A 12,018-nucleotide genomic window follows, 5' to 3' on the forward strand; every position below is an offset into this window, starting at 1 on the left:
CACCCATGCTGTTGCGAATTCCAGGATTTCCTTTATTAAGGCTAAAGACAATTCATATGTAAATGAACTCCATCCATCTGCTGATGAGTTCTTAGGATTTTCTATACATAATGCCATTTGCAAACAGAGGTAACTTTACTTCTTTCCAATTTGGATGCTGCTGCTCTGGCCAGGCCCCCGGGGCTGTGTGCGCGGGAGTGGCCTCCCCATTTGTTCCCGATCCTGGAGGAAAAGCATGTTATGTAATCCCCACATATTTGCGAATTTTCCAGGTTTTTTTCTTATAAATGGCTTCTAGTTTCATACCATTGTTGTCAGAAACAATGCTTGATACAATTTCAATCTTCTTAAATGTATTGAGACTTGTTTTGTGGCCCAACATATGCCCCATCCTGGAGAATGTTCCGTGTGCACCCGAAAGGCAGGCACTGTCCGTTTGGCTGACTTGTCACAGTGGCCAGTTTGGATGCCCGGCTCCAACACGGGCGGCCAGACGGCCACCTCCACAGTGGAGCCCTCACCTGCCACGCTGTGTCCTGCTGTGCATCCTCTCCTTTATGTCACACTCACCCATGTTGGCTTCCAGTGTGATTCTTAACAACAAGGAGACTAAAGAGCCAGGTCAGCCCCACCCAGCAAAAGAAGTGCACAGTACGTCGTCCTTTTCAAACTCTTCTCCGCTTCTCTCCTTCCAGCTCAAAGGTAATCGGCATCCTGAATCTGGTATTTATTCTACCTAATTCTATATGTATTTATTACATATGTGTACTTTTCTAAGCAATATGTGGTATTCTCTTGCATGCTCATATAAAGCTTACGAAATAAACTTTCAAACTTAGAAAAATGAAAATTCATTTTCAGAGAATTCATTCACTTGCAACAGAATTATTATAAACAAGCTGATGTATACAGTCAAGGAGCTAAAAGATAAGGTAAAGAATTTCAGCAGAAGGTTGACACTAAATGGGAAATTTGAAACTGAAAAATAAACCGAGAGAACGCTACCTGGACCTGACAGTAATTACGCAGAGCAAAGAGCAAACCGTTGAACTGAAGGCAGACGGGCAACACGCATTCCGTGTGTGACACGCGGAGTTGAACGTGTTGGAAACACAGGGAAGATGCGCCCATCTGCCCGTGTTCCTGGCCACACCGAGTGGGTTACAGGGTCTGCCCGTGTTTCCCGTGCGGCGTGACTTGTGACTTCTCTGACTCCCGTCTGCAGCTGTCCCTGGCTGCTCGTCTTCTCTTTACTCGGGAACTTTAGCATCAACCTGACTTCGTCCAGAAAAAAGAAGACAGTGTTTTCTTAGCAAGAGTGTGTTAAATCCATGTACTAACGAAAGGAGAATTTGCATCCTTATGCCGTTCAGTTGGCAAGGACAGACAAGGGGCGAAGAGTGCTGTGACGACTGTAGAGACTTTCCGAGGGCCTTTGTGCCAGCGGCCACGGGGCCTGCGGGTGTTGGTCTTGGTTCAGGTCACAGATTTGTCCGCTGAGACGATGATGCGAAAGAGGCCCTCGGAGTTGTTTTTCTTTGCTAACATTCTCTCTCCTGTAAGAAATCCTTCGTTTGCATGTTCCCACACTCCCTCCTGTTCTCGTTCACGGGCACAGCATTTTTACCTCGGTTCAATCACTGCTGAGAAAAAGTATTCCTCCGTGGCACTCACTTCACTGTTTACTATATTTTGATTATCTTAATGTGTTGCTACATAATTAGCATTCTGTTTGGAATACTGCACAGTAGTTTAAAAGGTGAGTATGCTTGATTTTCTTACATGAACTGATATTATTACAACTCATACTGCGATGACTACCTCTTGTTATAGAGTCTCTCTCCCTTTAGATCGTTTTATTTAGATACAGTCCCATTTGCCCATGTATTTAAAGATGTGATAGCAGAGATGAAGGATTTCTTACCAATCCATATAGTTGAAGGGCTTGAGACGACAGGACTTGAACCGTCCTCACACTTGAGTTGGAGAAATCTCCGCCTCAGGCCTCCCTTCCTCTCCCCCAGCCGTCTCAGAAAACGCGTCCTACGAGAGTTGTCTGTCTCCCGTCCCCTCTCAGCGTCTCCGCCCGCCCGGCTCCTTCCTCGCTGCTCCAGCTGCTCCAACCTCAGGGCCCCACCAGGGCCGGAGCGGAGCCCGCGGGGCCACTTCCTAGACGAGGAGACAGAATCCGCCGCAGACGGGGTCGATGCACGGCCGCCCCGACGGCGGAGACCTCACGGTCGCGGGCCGCTCACTGCGCCTCCAACCCCCGCCGCCGCGCGCCGGCGCGTCCCCAGGCCCGGGACACCCACTGCGCTCGGCCCGGTCTGGCGGCGCCCCCGGCCGCTCACCTGCCCCGAACCGCCCCGGCCCCCGCACGACCACCTCCTGCGCTCCGACCCCCCCCCCTCCGTCTCACCGGGCGGCTGTTCTGGTTCTTTCCGCGAACGCGGGAGCGATGGGAAAGCCCGGGCCCCTGCGCGCTGACCTGCGCCGCTCCCCTGGCGGGGCCGCAGCAAAGGACCCGGCCCCCGGCTCCTGCGGGAGGGACCCCCACATCCCTCCCGGCGACAGGTACCCAGCTCGCCCTTCCGAGGCCGCCTCTCAGCGGCCCTGCCTCCCCGCGTGTCCCGGGGGCCCAGGGGCCCTGGGACGGACCAGAAGCTCGGGCTGGTGACCGGGATGCTGTTCCCGGGGCTGAAACCGCGCTCCATCCGGGATAAGAGGTTTGGAACCGGGGGCCTCTGCACTTGGTTCCCTCCGCCCCCCCGTCCGAGGGCGAATGGGCTCCATCTCCCCCCAGGAGCAGGTGACCCCGCCCCAAAGTAATCCCCGTTTTTCTTTCGCTGGTAGCTCCCCTGCCCCACCCGTTTCGTTAAAAAGTCCTTCCATTTTTCACAGCCCCTCGAGCGCCCTCCTAGTTGCTGCATGGGGTGCTTCCCATAAAGCCAATTAGGTCTTCACATTTTCTCGGTTAATTTCGATTTTAAGACACCAGGGATGGATATGCGCCTTCAGCCAATCAAGACGTGCTTGTTCTTGCATATTAGACTTCCAAGGCTCACCTCATCTTTCCACGCGCGCACCCGTAAATGTTAAAACGTTGAGAGGCTTGATTTCACTCCCGGCGCCCTTGCGCGTCTGGCGCCCTCGCTCGTACCCCCGGGCTGCACGGTACAGGGCGGCCCGTCCATTGCTCGCTGTGGGAAGGACTGGGGTGGTGCTTCTCTGCGGCGGTGTCGGATCCTGGCTTGAAGCAGGTGATGCCAAGCAGAGGAGGGGCACTTGGTGACCATAGGGAGAGTCTCCGACCCCGAGTCCTTCAAGGGCCTGCAGCTGGGGCCGAAGCAGGCGCTCCTGAGGAGGAGGCCAAGGGGCTGGCAGGGAGGCAAGGGCAGTGGAGCAGCCTAAGGGTCGGGTCAGACGGCGTTTCAGCCCAAGGTCAGCGGTCCCTGGAGAAGCAGTTAGGGGCTGTTCCTCACTCCAGTGCGTGGTTGAGGCGGGGCCAAAGTTCAGGGGCCTGGGGAGAAGGGAATCTTAACCAGGCTTTGGCTGACAAGCATGTTGTCCATAGATGGGTGGAAAACAAGTTGTTCAGCTAATCATTTGCGGGACCAAGCGTGGGGGTTTGGAGGTCTGTGTGCGGCCTTGCAGCTGGTAAGCAGGGGCTCCCACCGGCTCATCGAAGTCTGTCTGGAAGGTGTGCCTGCTGCCAGCTCTTTCTTGAAACACAAAGGGGAAGCCCCACCTTCGCTGCTTCCTGGGGTCCTGAACTTGGACTGGGCCAAGGTTCAGCAGTAGGTGAAGGAGTACTTTTTGTCCAGGATGGGTTTCCTCCTGAGTTCAGTTTTTTATGGAGTTCTCTGTGCTACAGTTTTGTTGAATTCTTACTTCAGACCCTTGCCAACCACAGGGCATTTAGCCCAGGATGTGGGTGACCTGCAGGTGGGTGTCTGAGCTCTGCGGGGTCAGGCGTCCTTCGCCGCAGGGGGCAGGGCCCCTGTCCTTGGGCAGAACACTGGTTGTTTGGGGTCTAAACTGAAATGGCCCTTTGGTTCTGCAGAACGCAGAGGCCTTAGCAAATCCACTGTAATCTCCTGGGAAACTGAAGCTTAAGGATTTTAACCACTTCGTTTCTAGAATTGTGTGGTTTGTGCCTGTATGCATGCATCGTAAGTTCAATTTTACTAGTTTGGCATGGAGAAATATTTTACAGCATGAAAACAGCCTTAGACTTAACAGACCCTTCAAATGGGGTCGAAAATTGAACACCTGGACCCCATGGGATGCCACAGGCACCTCGGGGCAGCCTGGGGCCGTGGGCTCGGGAAAGGGACAGACCCCAGAGACTCCTCAGCCATCACACAACCTGAGGGACGTTGTCGCTTCTACTGAGTAAAACACAATTTGCTCTAACGATTTAAACCAAGAGCTACTGGTGACACGGCTGCAGACATGCTCTTCTCCAGGTACGGGCGGGACGTAGCCCCGGTAACTGGCTTCAGTTCTTCAGTGAAGTGTTAACCCGTCCACCACATTCGAATGCCCGGCCTTGCTTCTGAGAGTCGCCCCTGGGGCCCCCCGGGAAGGTCTCTTTCTCAGGGTCCCTGTACTGCAGTTACAGTCTCCTTGGAGGAGCTACCGGGAGGTGCCAGCTCGTCCGGCAGGGGTAAGCAAGAAAAAGGCAAGAGCAAACAAAAACCCTGGCTGTGGGTGGTGTTTAACCTTTGGAGAAAATTAATCTCTACCTGACTTCTTTTTTCAGCTGTTATTATTATTAAGAAAATGAGCCATAATGTAAAACTTTGGACAAAGAACTCTCACTTCACAATCTCAGCACTCGAACAGGCAAAGCCATGTCCACCTTTTCTTTCCCTTCCAGTCTCTACCTGTCCCCAAATCCTACTCAGCCTTCCCGAATTGCCCGTGAGGTTGTGCGTCCTGACTTTGCTCTGAACAATGAATACATCCGAAGCACTTGCTGTTCAGTTGTCATCATAATTTCAACGGCTGAGTAACATCACAGGGGATATCAGTGCTGATAAATGAAATAATACTGTAGCATTACGGGACAGATACAGTCCCAATCCCTGGGCATTTAACACAAGTTCGGTGTTATTACCTGCATGGCCCACAATACTCGTTTTTCCTTTATGCTTTATGCACTTTAAAATTCACTAAATATACTGGAACAAACTCAGCTTATCTGCTTTCTGAGCCCTTCGTTCCTCATTAGTAGAGAGAAACTCTCCGTGGCCTGGGTCCTCCTGCTGAGCTCAGAAGATTAAAACCAATGTGACGCTCCCTCTCCCCGTCCTTCTCTGTTCTCCAGCCAGGTCCCCTGCATTCCCACAGTTTAAAGTTTGTTTTAAACGTTATTTTTATCATGTTGTTTCTTTTAGATAATGTGCATGCAATTGTGAAAATAAACTCATATCCAGGCTGCCTTTGGGTGGACGGGGGCCACACAGAGTGACTTGGTGTATCGAAGGAGGCACCCCCCTGCCCTGGCCCAGAGCTCGTTCTGTGGGAATGAAGCGATAGGACTGTTTTAGAATAAGTAGGGCGACAAAAATCCAAAACACCCAGTAAAACTCCCCCTGTCGGTCTATTTGGGTCCTTCAAACATACACCGTGTGTGTACGTGTTTGTCGGCCTTACTTGGGTTGTTGGCGTCTGGGCCAGTGTGTGGCCGTGGCACTTGCCTCAGGCCCACGGGGCACGCTGCTGCCCCGACACGTGGCCTGGGCTAGAAGCGAGGACAGGAAGGTGAGCCTGGCCCTGAGGAGTGCAGTGTGTGAGGGACGCAGACAGGAATTCTAGCCCGGTGGTCAGGCAGATGTCCCGGGGAGCTGAGACCTGACTTGAGTCGGGTTTCTTTTACAGACGGCATTGCCAAGAGTCAGGGTCGCCTGATGCGCTTGACCCTGGGACAACATAGACTGAACTGTGCGGGTTCACTTATATAGAGGTTTTTTTCAATAAATATATTTTTAAAATGGAGCTTCATGGCAATTTGAAAAAATACTCGCAAATTGCATAGCCTAGAAATATCAAAAGATATTGAGAAAAAGTTATGTTAATGTCATAAATGTATAACATATATGTAGATACCGGTCTGTTTTATTATTTACTACCCTAAGGTATACACAAATCTACTATAAAAAGTTAAAGCTTAGCCCTGGCGTGTTTGAGTAGATTGAGCATCAGCCTACGAACTGAAAGGTCTCCAGTAGGGGGCGCGTGAGAGGCAACCACACACTGATGTTTCTCTCCCCACCCTTCCCCTCTCTAAAATAAATAAATAAAGTCTCTGAAACAATAAAAAGTCGAACTTATAAAACGATGTGCATAAACCCGATTGCACGCGGCGCCACTCCCGGTGAAGAAACGTGAACAAACACGGAGGTGTGAACTTAACTGTGGCACGCCGCACGCTGCAGTCATCTCCTGGGCCCCTCCTGGTGCTGCCGCGAGCTCAGGTGTTTCCAGCACCTGCTTGAAGTGCTCCTCCCCTCCCCGTCCCTCCTGCTCCCCCTCTTCCTCCTCGTCCTCCTCCTCCTTTGCCTCTGCCCTCGGAGATGGCAAGACCAGCCGTCCTCTTCCTCAGCCTGCTCAGCGTGAGGGTGACAAAGAGGAAGACCTTTGTGATAATGCACTCCAGTTAATGCACAGTGAATAATCCTCGCGTGGCACAGTTAATGAATTCACCTCTCGCGTGGGTGCGTGAGCGTGTGAGCGTGAAAATCTACCGACTGTGCGGCAACAACTGGATGAGACGTTCTGTGTCCTCATCGTCGCCCGAGGAGTCGGCGTGTGCCAGACGGGAGCGGAGGGGCCAGCCTGCCTTCCCGAAGGCGAGGGATCGCGAGTACGCAATGAACACGCTGCTCGTGTTCTTACCCGTACCGCGCAGCGGGCCTCTCTCCCTAACAGAGGGAGCAGGCTCAGCCTCGCGTCACGGGCCTTTCCATGTGACGCCGCTGTTTCCAGCGCTGCGGGGCGAGTGTGACCTGACCGCAGCGGGTGTGGGCTCCCCCAGGTGCACAGCCAGGCCCTGGCGCGACCCCGTCCATTCCGTGCGGCCGCCCCATCGCTGCTGCCTTATTGTCAGTGCGAGGACCGTCACACCTGAAAACAGATGTGAAGCTCTTCTCCACGCGGTCTTCTCGCTTCTGGCTCTAGTGTTAGGGTTGCGTGTGACGGCCAAGCCGGTGCCGGTGTGGGTGCCGGCAGACAGCTCACCTTGCTGACAGACCGCGTGCACTCGGGGTGCCGGCAAATGCAGGGCGATACTGGAAACCCGGCTGCTCTTCCGCGTGATGTTGTGAATAGAGCTTCCTCTGGCTCATCTACTTACACGAACGGCTGGAGGGTTAAACCAGAGAACGGCTCTGAAAGCACCTGGCAAACTAGGGGGCCTGAAACACACCAGGAATATTCTTATTTGATTTAAATTGAAGGGTGAACATTTCACATGTGAAAGAAGAAACATCAATCACCATTTTTAGGTGGGATAATTATATGAGATTTAAAACTTTTTTATTACTGTCTAAGCTGAAGTCTTTAACCAGTTTCTTCTTAGTAAAATTAACCCGTGACCAGTAGTGATGTCTGAGTCACCGGGAGGGGATCAGTCTGCCAGACACTCCGCTGGCCCCGAGGGGTCTGTGGGAACCTGCACCTTCATCGACCAGAAGTGCTAGCTGCTCCGTGGGAATCAGATGCAGCCTAGAGATGGGACCGCGGAGCAGGCAGGGTGTCCCCGCACAGCTGGGCCGGACCAAGCGAAGAGACAAAGCACTCAGGACTGATCTCTCCCTGTTTCGAGTGTACATCAAGTCTGAAGTTTTCCCAGAAACAAACATTAATCCTCGAGCCGGCAGCCTATGACTCGGGAATCGGCGGGACCCTGCTCAGCTCAGCGAGGGCCCCCTGCCACAGGCAGGCCCCTTCCTCGGTTTCCCCTTCCACCCTTTGCTGGTGCGGTCCCACAGGGGCCTGGGCCTGCGGCCTGCCAGCTTTGTTCTCACGGCCTTGGCACAAAGACACGAGTAGGAAGCAGTGTAAATGTGCACCCGAGAACACACAGAAGCGCCAGGCACAGCCGTGACCCGCCAGACACAGCCGTGTAGCCGTGACCCCCGAGACGCCGATCGGAGAAGCCTCAGAGACGCAGTCAAGCAACGTTTAGAAAATCAGGCAAAAAAAAAAAAGAAAAAAGAAAAGAAAAGAAAAGAATATCAGGCAAGCCGATTTTACACCTGTGCACAAATTCAATTGCAATTGTGCTCTTTTCATTTTGAAATAATTTTAGACTTACAGATAATTTACAGAAATAATGCCTAGAGTTCCCACATACCTTTCACCCTCATTCTGACATTTTTCTTCTGTAAACAGTACAATTATCAAAAGTGCTACCCAAACCACAGACTTTACGTGGCTTTCGTGGTTTTCCACTGATTTCCTCAGCAAGCATTCCGCTGAAATCGTTTCAAGTCCCACCCCCAGGATCCAGGGGGCACTCCCACACGCACCTCGTTGACCGGGCGTTGGGGTGCCCCCAACCCCTCGCAGGCCCTCAGCTCTCCGTGGGCCTCCCGGGAGGCAGGTCCTCTGTCCACGGCTCCTCAGCGCCTCCCTACGGACGACAGTGCTGCTGACCGCCTGGCGGCCGCACCATCACTGGGCTCCTCCGTGTTGAGGTAACTGTTTTCTCCTGTGTAATCAGTAATTATCCTGGGGAGACACTCTGAATATGTATATATATAAATATCCTTTGACAACTAATTTTGCCTCCATAAGTGCATCTCGCTGCAGGAACTATACTGTGGTGTTCTGATCACAATTTCATATTTTCCTGATTTTTGTACTTTTATTCACTACACTTCTTCTGTGAGAAAGAGCTGCCCTTCTCAACTTATTTGTTTTTTCAACTATTTCTATCAGCATGAGCTCATGAGTATTTATTTTATTTTATGGGTCATAATAGAACTTTGATGGTTTCTCTGTCGCTCACATCGGTCCAGCCTTGGTCACAGGAGCCCTTTCAGATGGACCCCTCGGGAGCGCTTCCTGGTCTCCGGCCGCACGTTCTCTCGACTCACCTTGTATTTGCCCTGCCCCTGCCTGGAATCGACTGATTCTCCAAGGGTCCCTGGCTCCTTTTTACTGACATTTCAATGGTATTTAGAAACCAGTTCTACAGGCAAGGTGAGCTCCTGTGACTGGGTGTCATGGCCTCTGGGCCCTGTTGGGACTGGAGCTACCACGCCTGTGCTTTCTGCATCTTCCGTGTGTGTACTTGTTTTTAAAAAACCATGATGCCTGTGATTTAACCCAAAACAGGGGTTTATTGTGGTCACACCCTGTCCCTCTGTAACTTCCCTCTCTGTCGTGAGAGCTGGGGTCTTCATTATTGGAGGTGTGCTTCCTGTTCGTCCTTTGACACTGTTGAAAATAAGGTTTCATTACACGGTGGTTCTCCAAAAACTACTGGTAGATCGCGTGGAAAACTGCTCCCTGGAGGTGTGTTGGCGTCGTGGACCGGGGCTGTGTGTTTATGCTGTGGAGGCATTTCCAGAAACGCTGGGGAAGGGAGAGTGCGTTTCCGGCAGGCACGCGGTCTGCCCGGCCCCAGGCCCAGTCGGGTGTCCTCCTTGTGGTCCTCCAGGGATGCCTGCAGGGCCCGCACCCCCTGGTGCTGCCTCGATGTCCGGTAGTCATCTGTCACATGCAGCTTCACACCCCCAGAGCTGCATGTGGGGCAGGCGGTACGGGGCTGCCCAGCTTGCGCAGGTCCTGGAAGAGATTTGTGCTGTGAAGACCGTGGGCAGCTTGCCGAGCTCTGCCTCCTTCCCCAGGCTTCCCTCAGGTGCGTGGCTCCCGTGTTGTTCTGGCGACTCCATCGAGCCCTCGAGCAGCTGCCAGGAGGCCTTCCCTGATTGTCTGGCTGGGTCCCCCTTGTTTTCGGACATGTTCTCTCACCCCGTTTTCTGGGGCCTCCAGTGGCCACCACGGCCCGGCGTCTGGGGTCAGGCTGGGTGGCTGCAGTGGCTCATGAACACACTCACACCCTCTGTTACTGTTTCTGGTTTTGTTTTTTTAACCGAGGTTTACTAAATAAGTGCTTCTGAGCGTGTTGTGTGCCTTTGGTTAATTTTTACAGTTCAGAAATCATTGGTTTTCAGTTTTGTCAAGCTTTTGCACTGCTTTTTGGAAAGAGAATTTGCTGAGCTTCTTACTTTGCCTTCTTGCTAATCTCCAGCCATCACAATATTTTTTCGTTCTGTAGCCTAAAATAGACATTTCACTGAAGATTGACAGTGAGTTAGGAGTCTGGAAATTCTTAAATCGCCATGTTTGCTTTTTTAGACTAGTCTTTGCCACTTGCATTTATTCAACATGGGGAGCGGGTTGGGGGATGGGGAGAAACGCTGACGTACTTGCCCTCATTGAATTGTATCGCGTCAGATTTGGTCTCTGCTCGAGTTTGTGAAGACGTTTAGATGCCAAATGGTCATTTTTACATATTTGTGATCCCTGCCAAATTTGCTTAATCTAAGAATATGATCATCAAAACCTTTATAATGAATCTCAAAATGTTGATGGAAATTTTGAGTAGAAAGAAGGCCAGGAAGGCCAATTTTTATTCTGATTTTCCATCATATTAGCCTCTAGCGTTACATTCTTCAGATTGTGTTTATTTTTTAAGCCCCCAAATTTAACTTCAGTGAAATTGTTAACTAGGTAGGTAGTTAGTTATTAACAAAGAAAGGGTGCAAATGGAATCAGACATTAAGTCTGATTAAGGAGGACGTGGCAGGTTGCAGCCACCCTTGGGGAGGGAGAACCTCCGGGGCAAATTCCTCTGTGAGGCTTATGTGCAGTTGGAGCCGGATGGCCAGCTGAAGGGGCAGGACCAACGTGGGAAACAGGTCTGACGGGATGCAGGAACACCCCCCACCACCATCACTCCCCACCGGGGAATCTAGGAGAGGCATAGGATAGTTCAAAAGAAATCTTATCCCAGCCACCCCTGACTGGTGTGGCTCAGTGGATTGAGCACTGGCCTGCAAACCAAAGAGTCACTAGTTCAATTCCCAGTCAGGGCACATGCTGGGTTATGGGCCAGGTTCCTGGTGTGGGGGTGTGTGAGAGGCAACCACGTTTCTCTCCCTCTCTTTCTCCCTCCCTTCCCCTCTATGAATAAATAAATTATTAAACCCCAGCCTCGGTTGTAGCCATGGTTGTAGCTGTGGTCCTGTATACCAAGGTTGTGAGTTGGGGGGAGTAGGGACAACCAATCGGTGTTTGACTCCAACTCAAACATACCCTCAAATCAAAGCACAGCCTCTCAAATCAATAAACATACTCTCGAGTGAGGATTTTTAAAAAGTAGTTTTTTTAAAAGAACTTTGTTTCCAACACTAAGATTTCATACTCTTAAAGACCACGTTGACTAGAATACAGGAAAAAAACGGGGATTTTTCAAAAGCATTGCTGAGCTGGCGTAAAAATAAGGAATGCAGAGGGGCAGGACAAAGCGAAAGCAGGAATCTGGGCGGTGGGTGAGCCCACGCCGCGGCACCCTTTTCGTCCCTGACCCTGTTTGTTCGGGTTGGCTTCTCTTAATTTTTTAATCAGTTTTGGCAGAGACTTGTAAATTTTGTTAGTCTTTTCCAAAAAAGCAACTTTTGTATTTGTTTCTCCTCTTTATAGTTTTTTTTCTTTAAACTAAATTCTGCTAAAAAATGTGCGTTCTCCTTTCTACAGTTTCAGATTTATTGAATTCTCCTAACTTATTTTATTGGATGCTTAGGGTATCAATTTTGAGACTTTCTTGCATTTTAACATAAACATTTAAGATACACATTTAGTTCCAAATGCAACTTTAGCTGCAGCCACCACATTTAATACGTAATGTTTTCATCACAAGGTCAAAGTACTTCTAAACATATATTTTGGTTTATTCTTTTCTCTATGGGTTATTTCTTAATTTCCAAACATATAGATTTT

Source organism: Desmodus rotundus, chromosome 5 (assembly GCF_022682495.2).
Source record: "Desmodus rotundus isolate HL8 chromosome 5, HLdesRot8A.1, whole genome shotgun sequence".
NCBI classification, from domain to species: domain Eukaryota; kingdom Metazoa; phylum Chordata; class Mammalia; order Chiroptera; family Phyllostomidae; genus Desmodus; species Desmodus rotundus.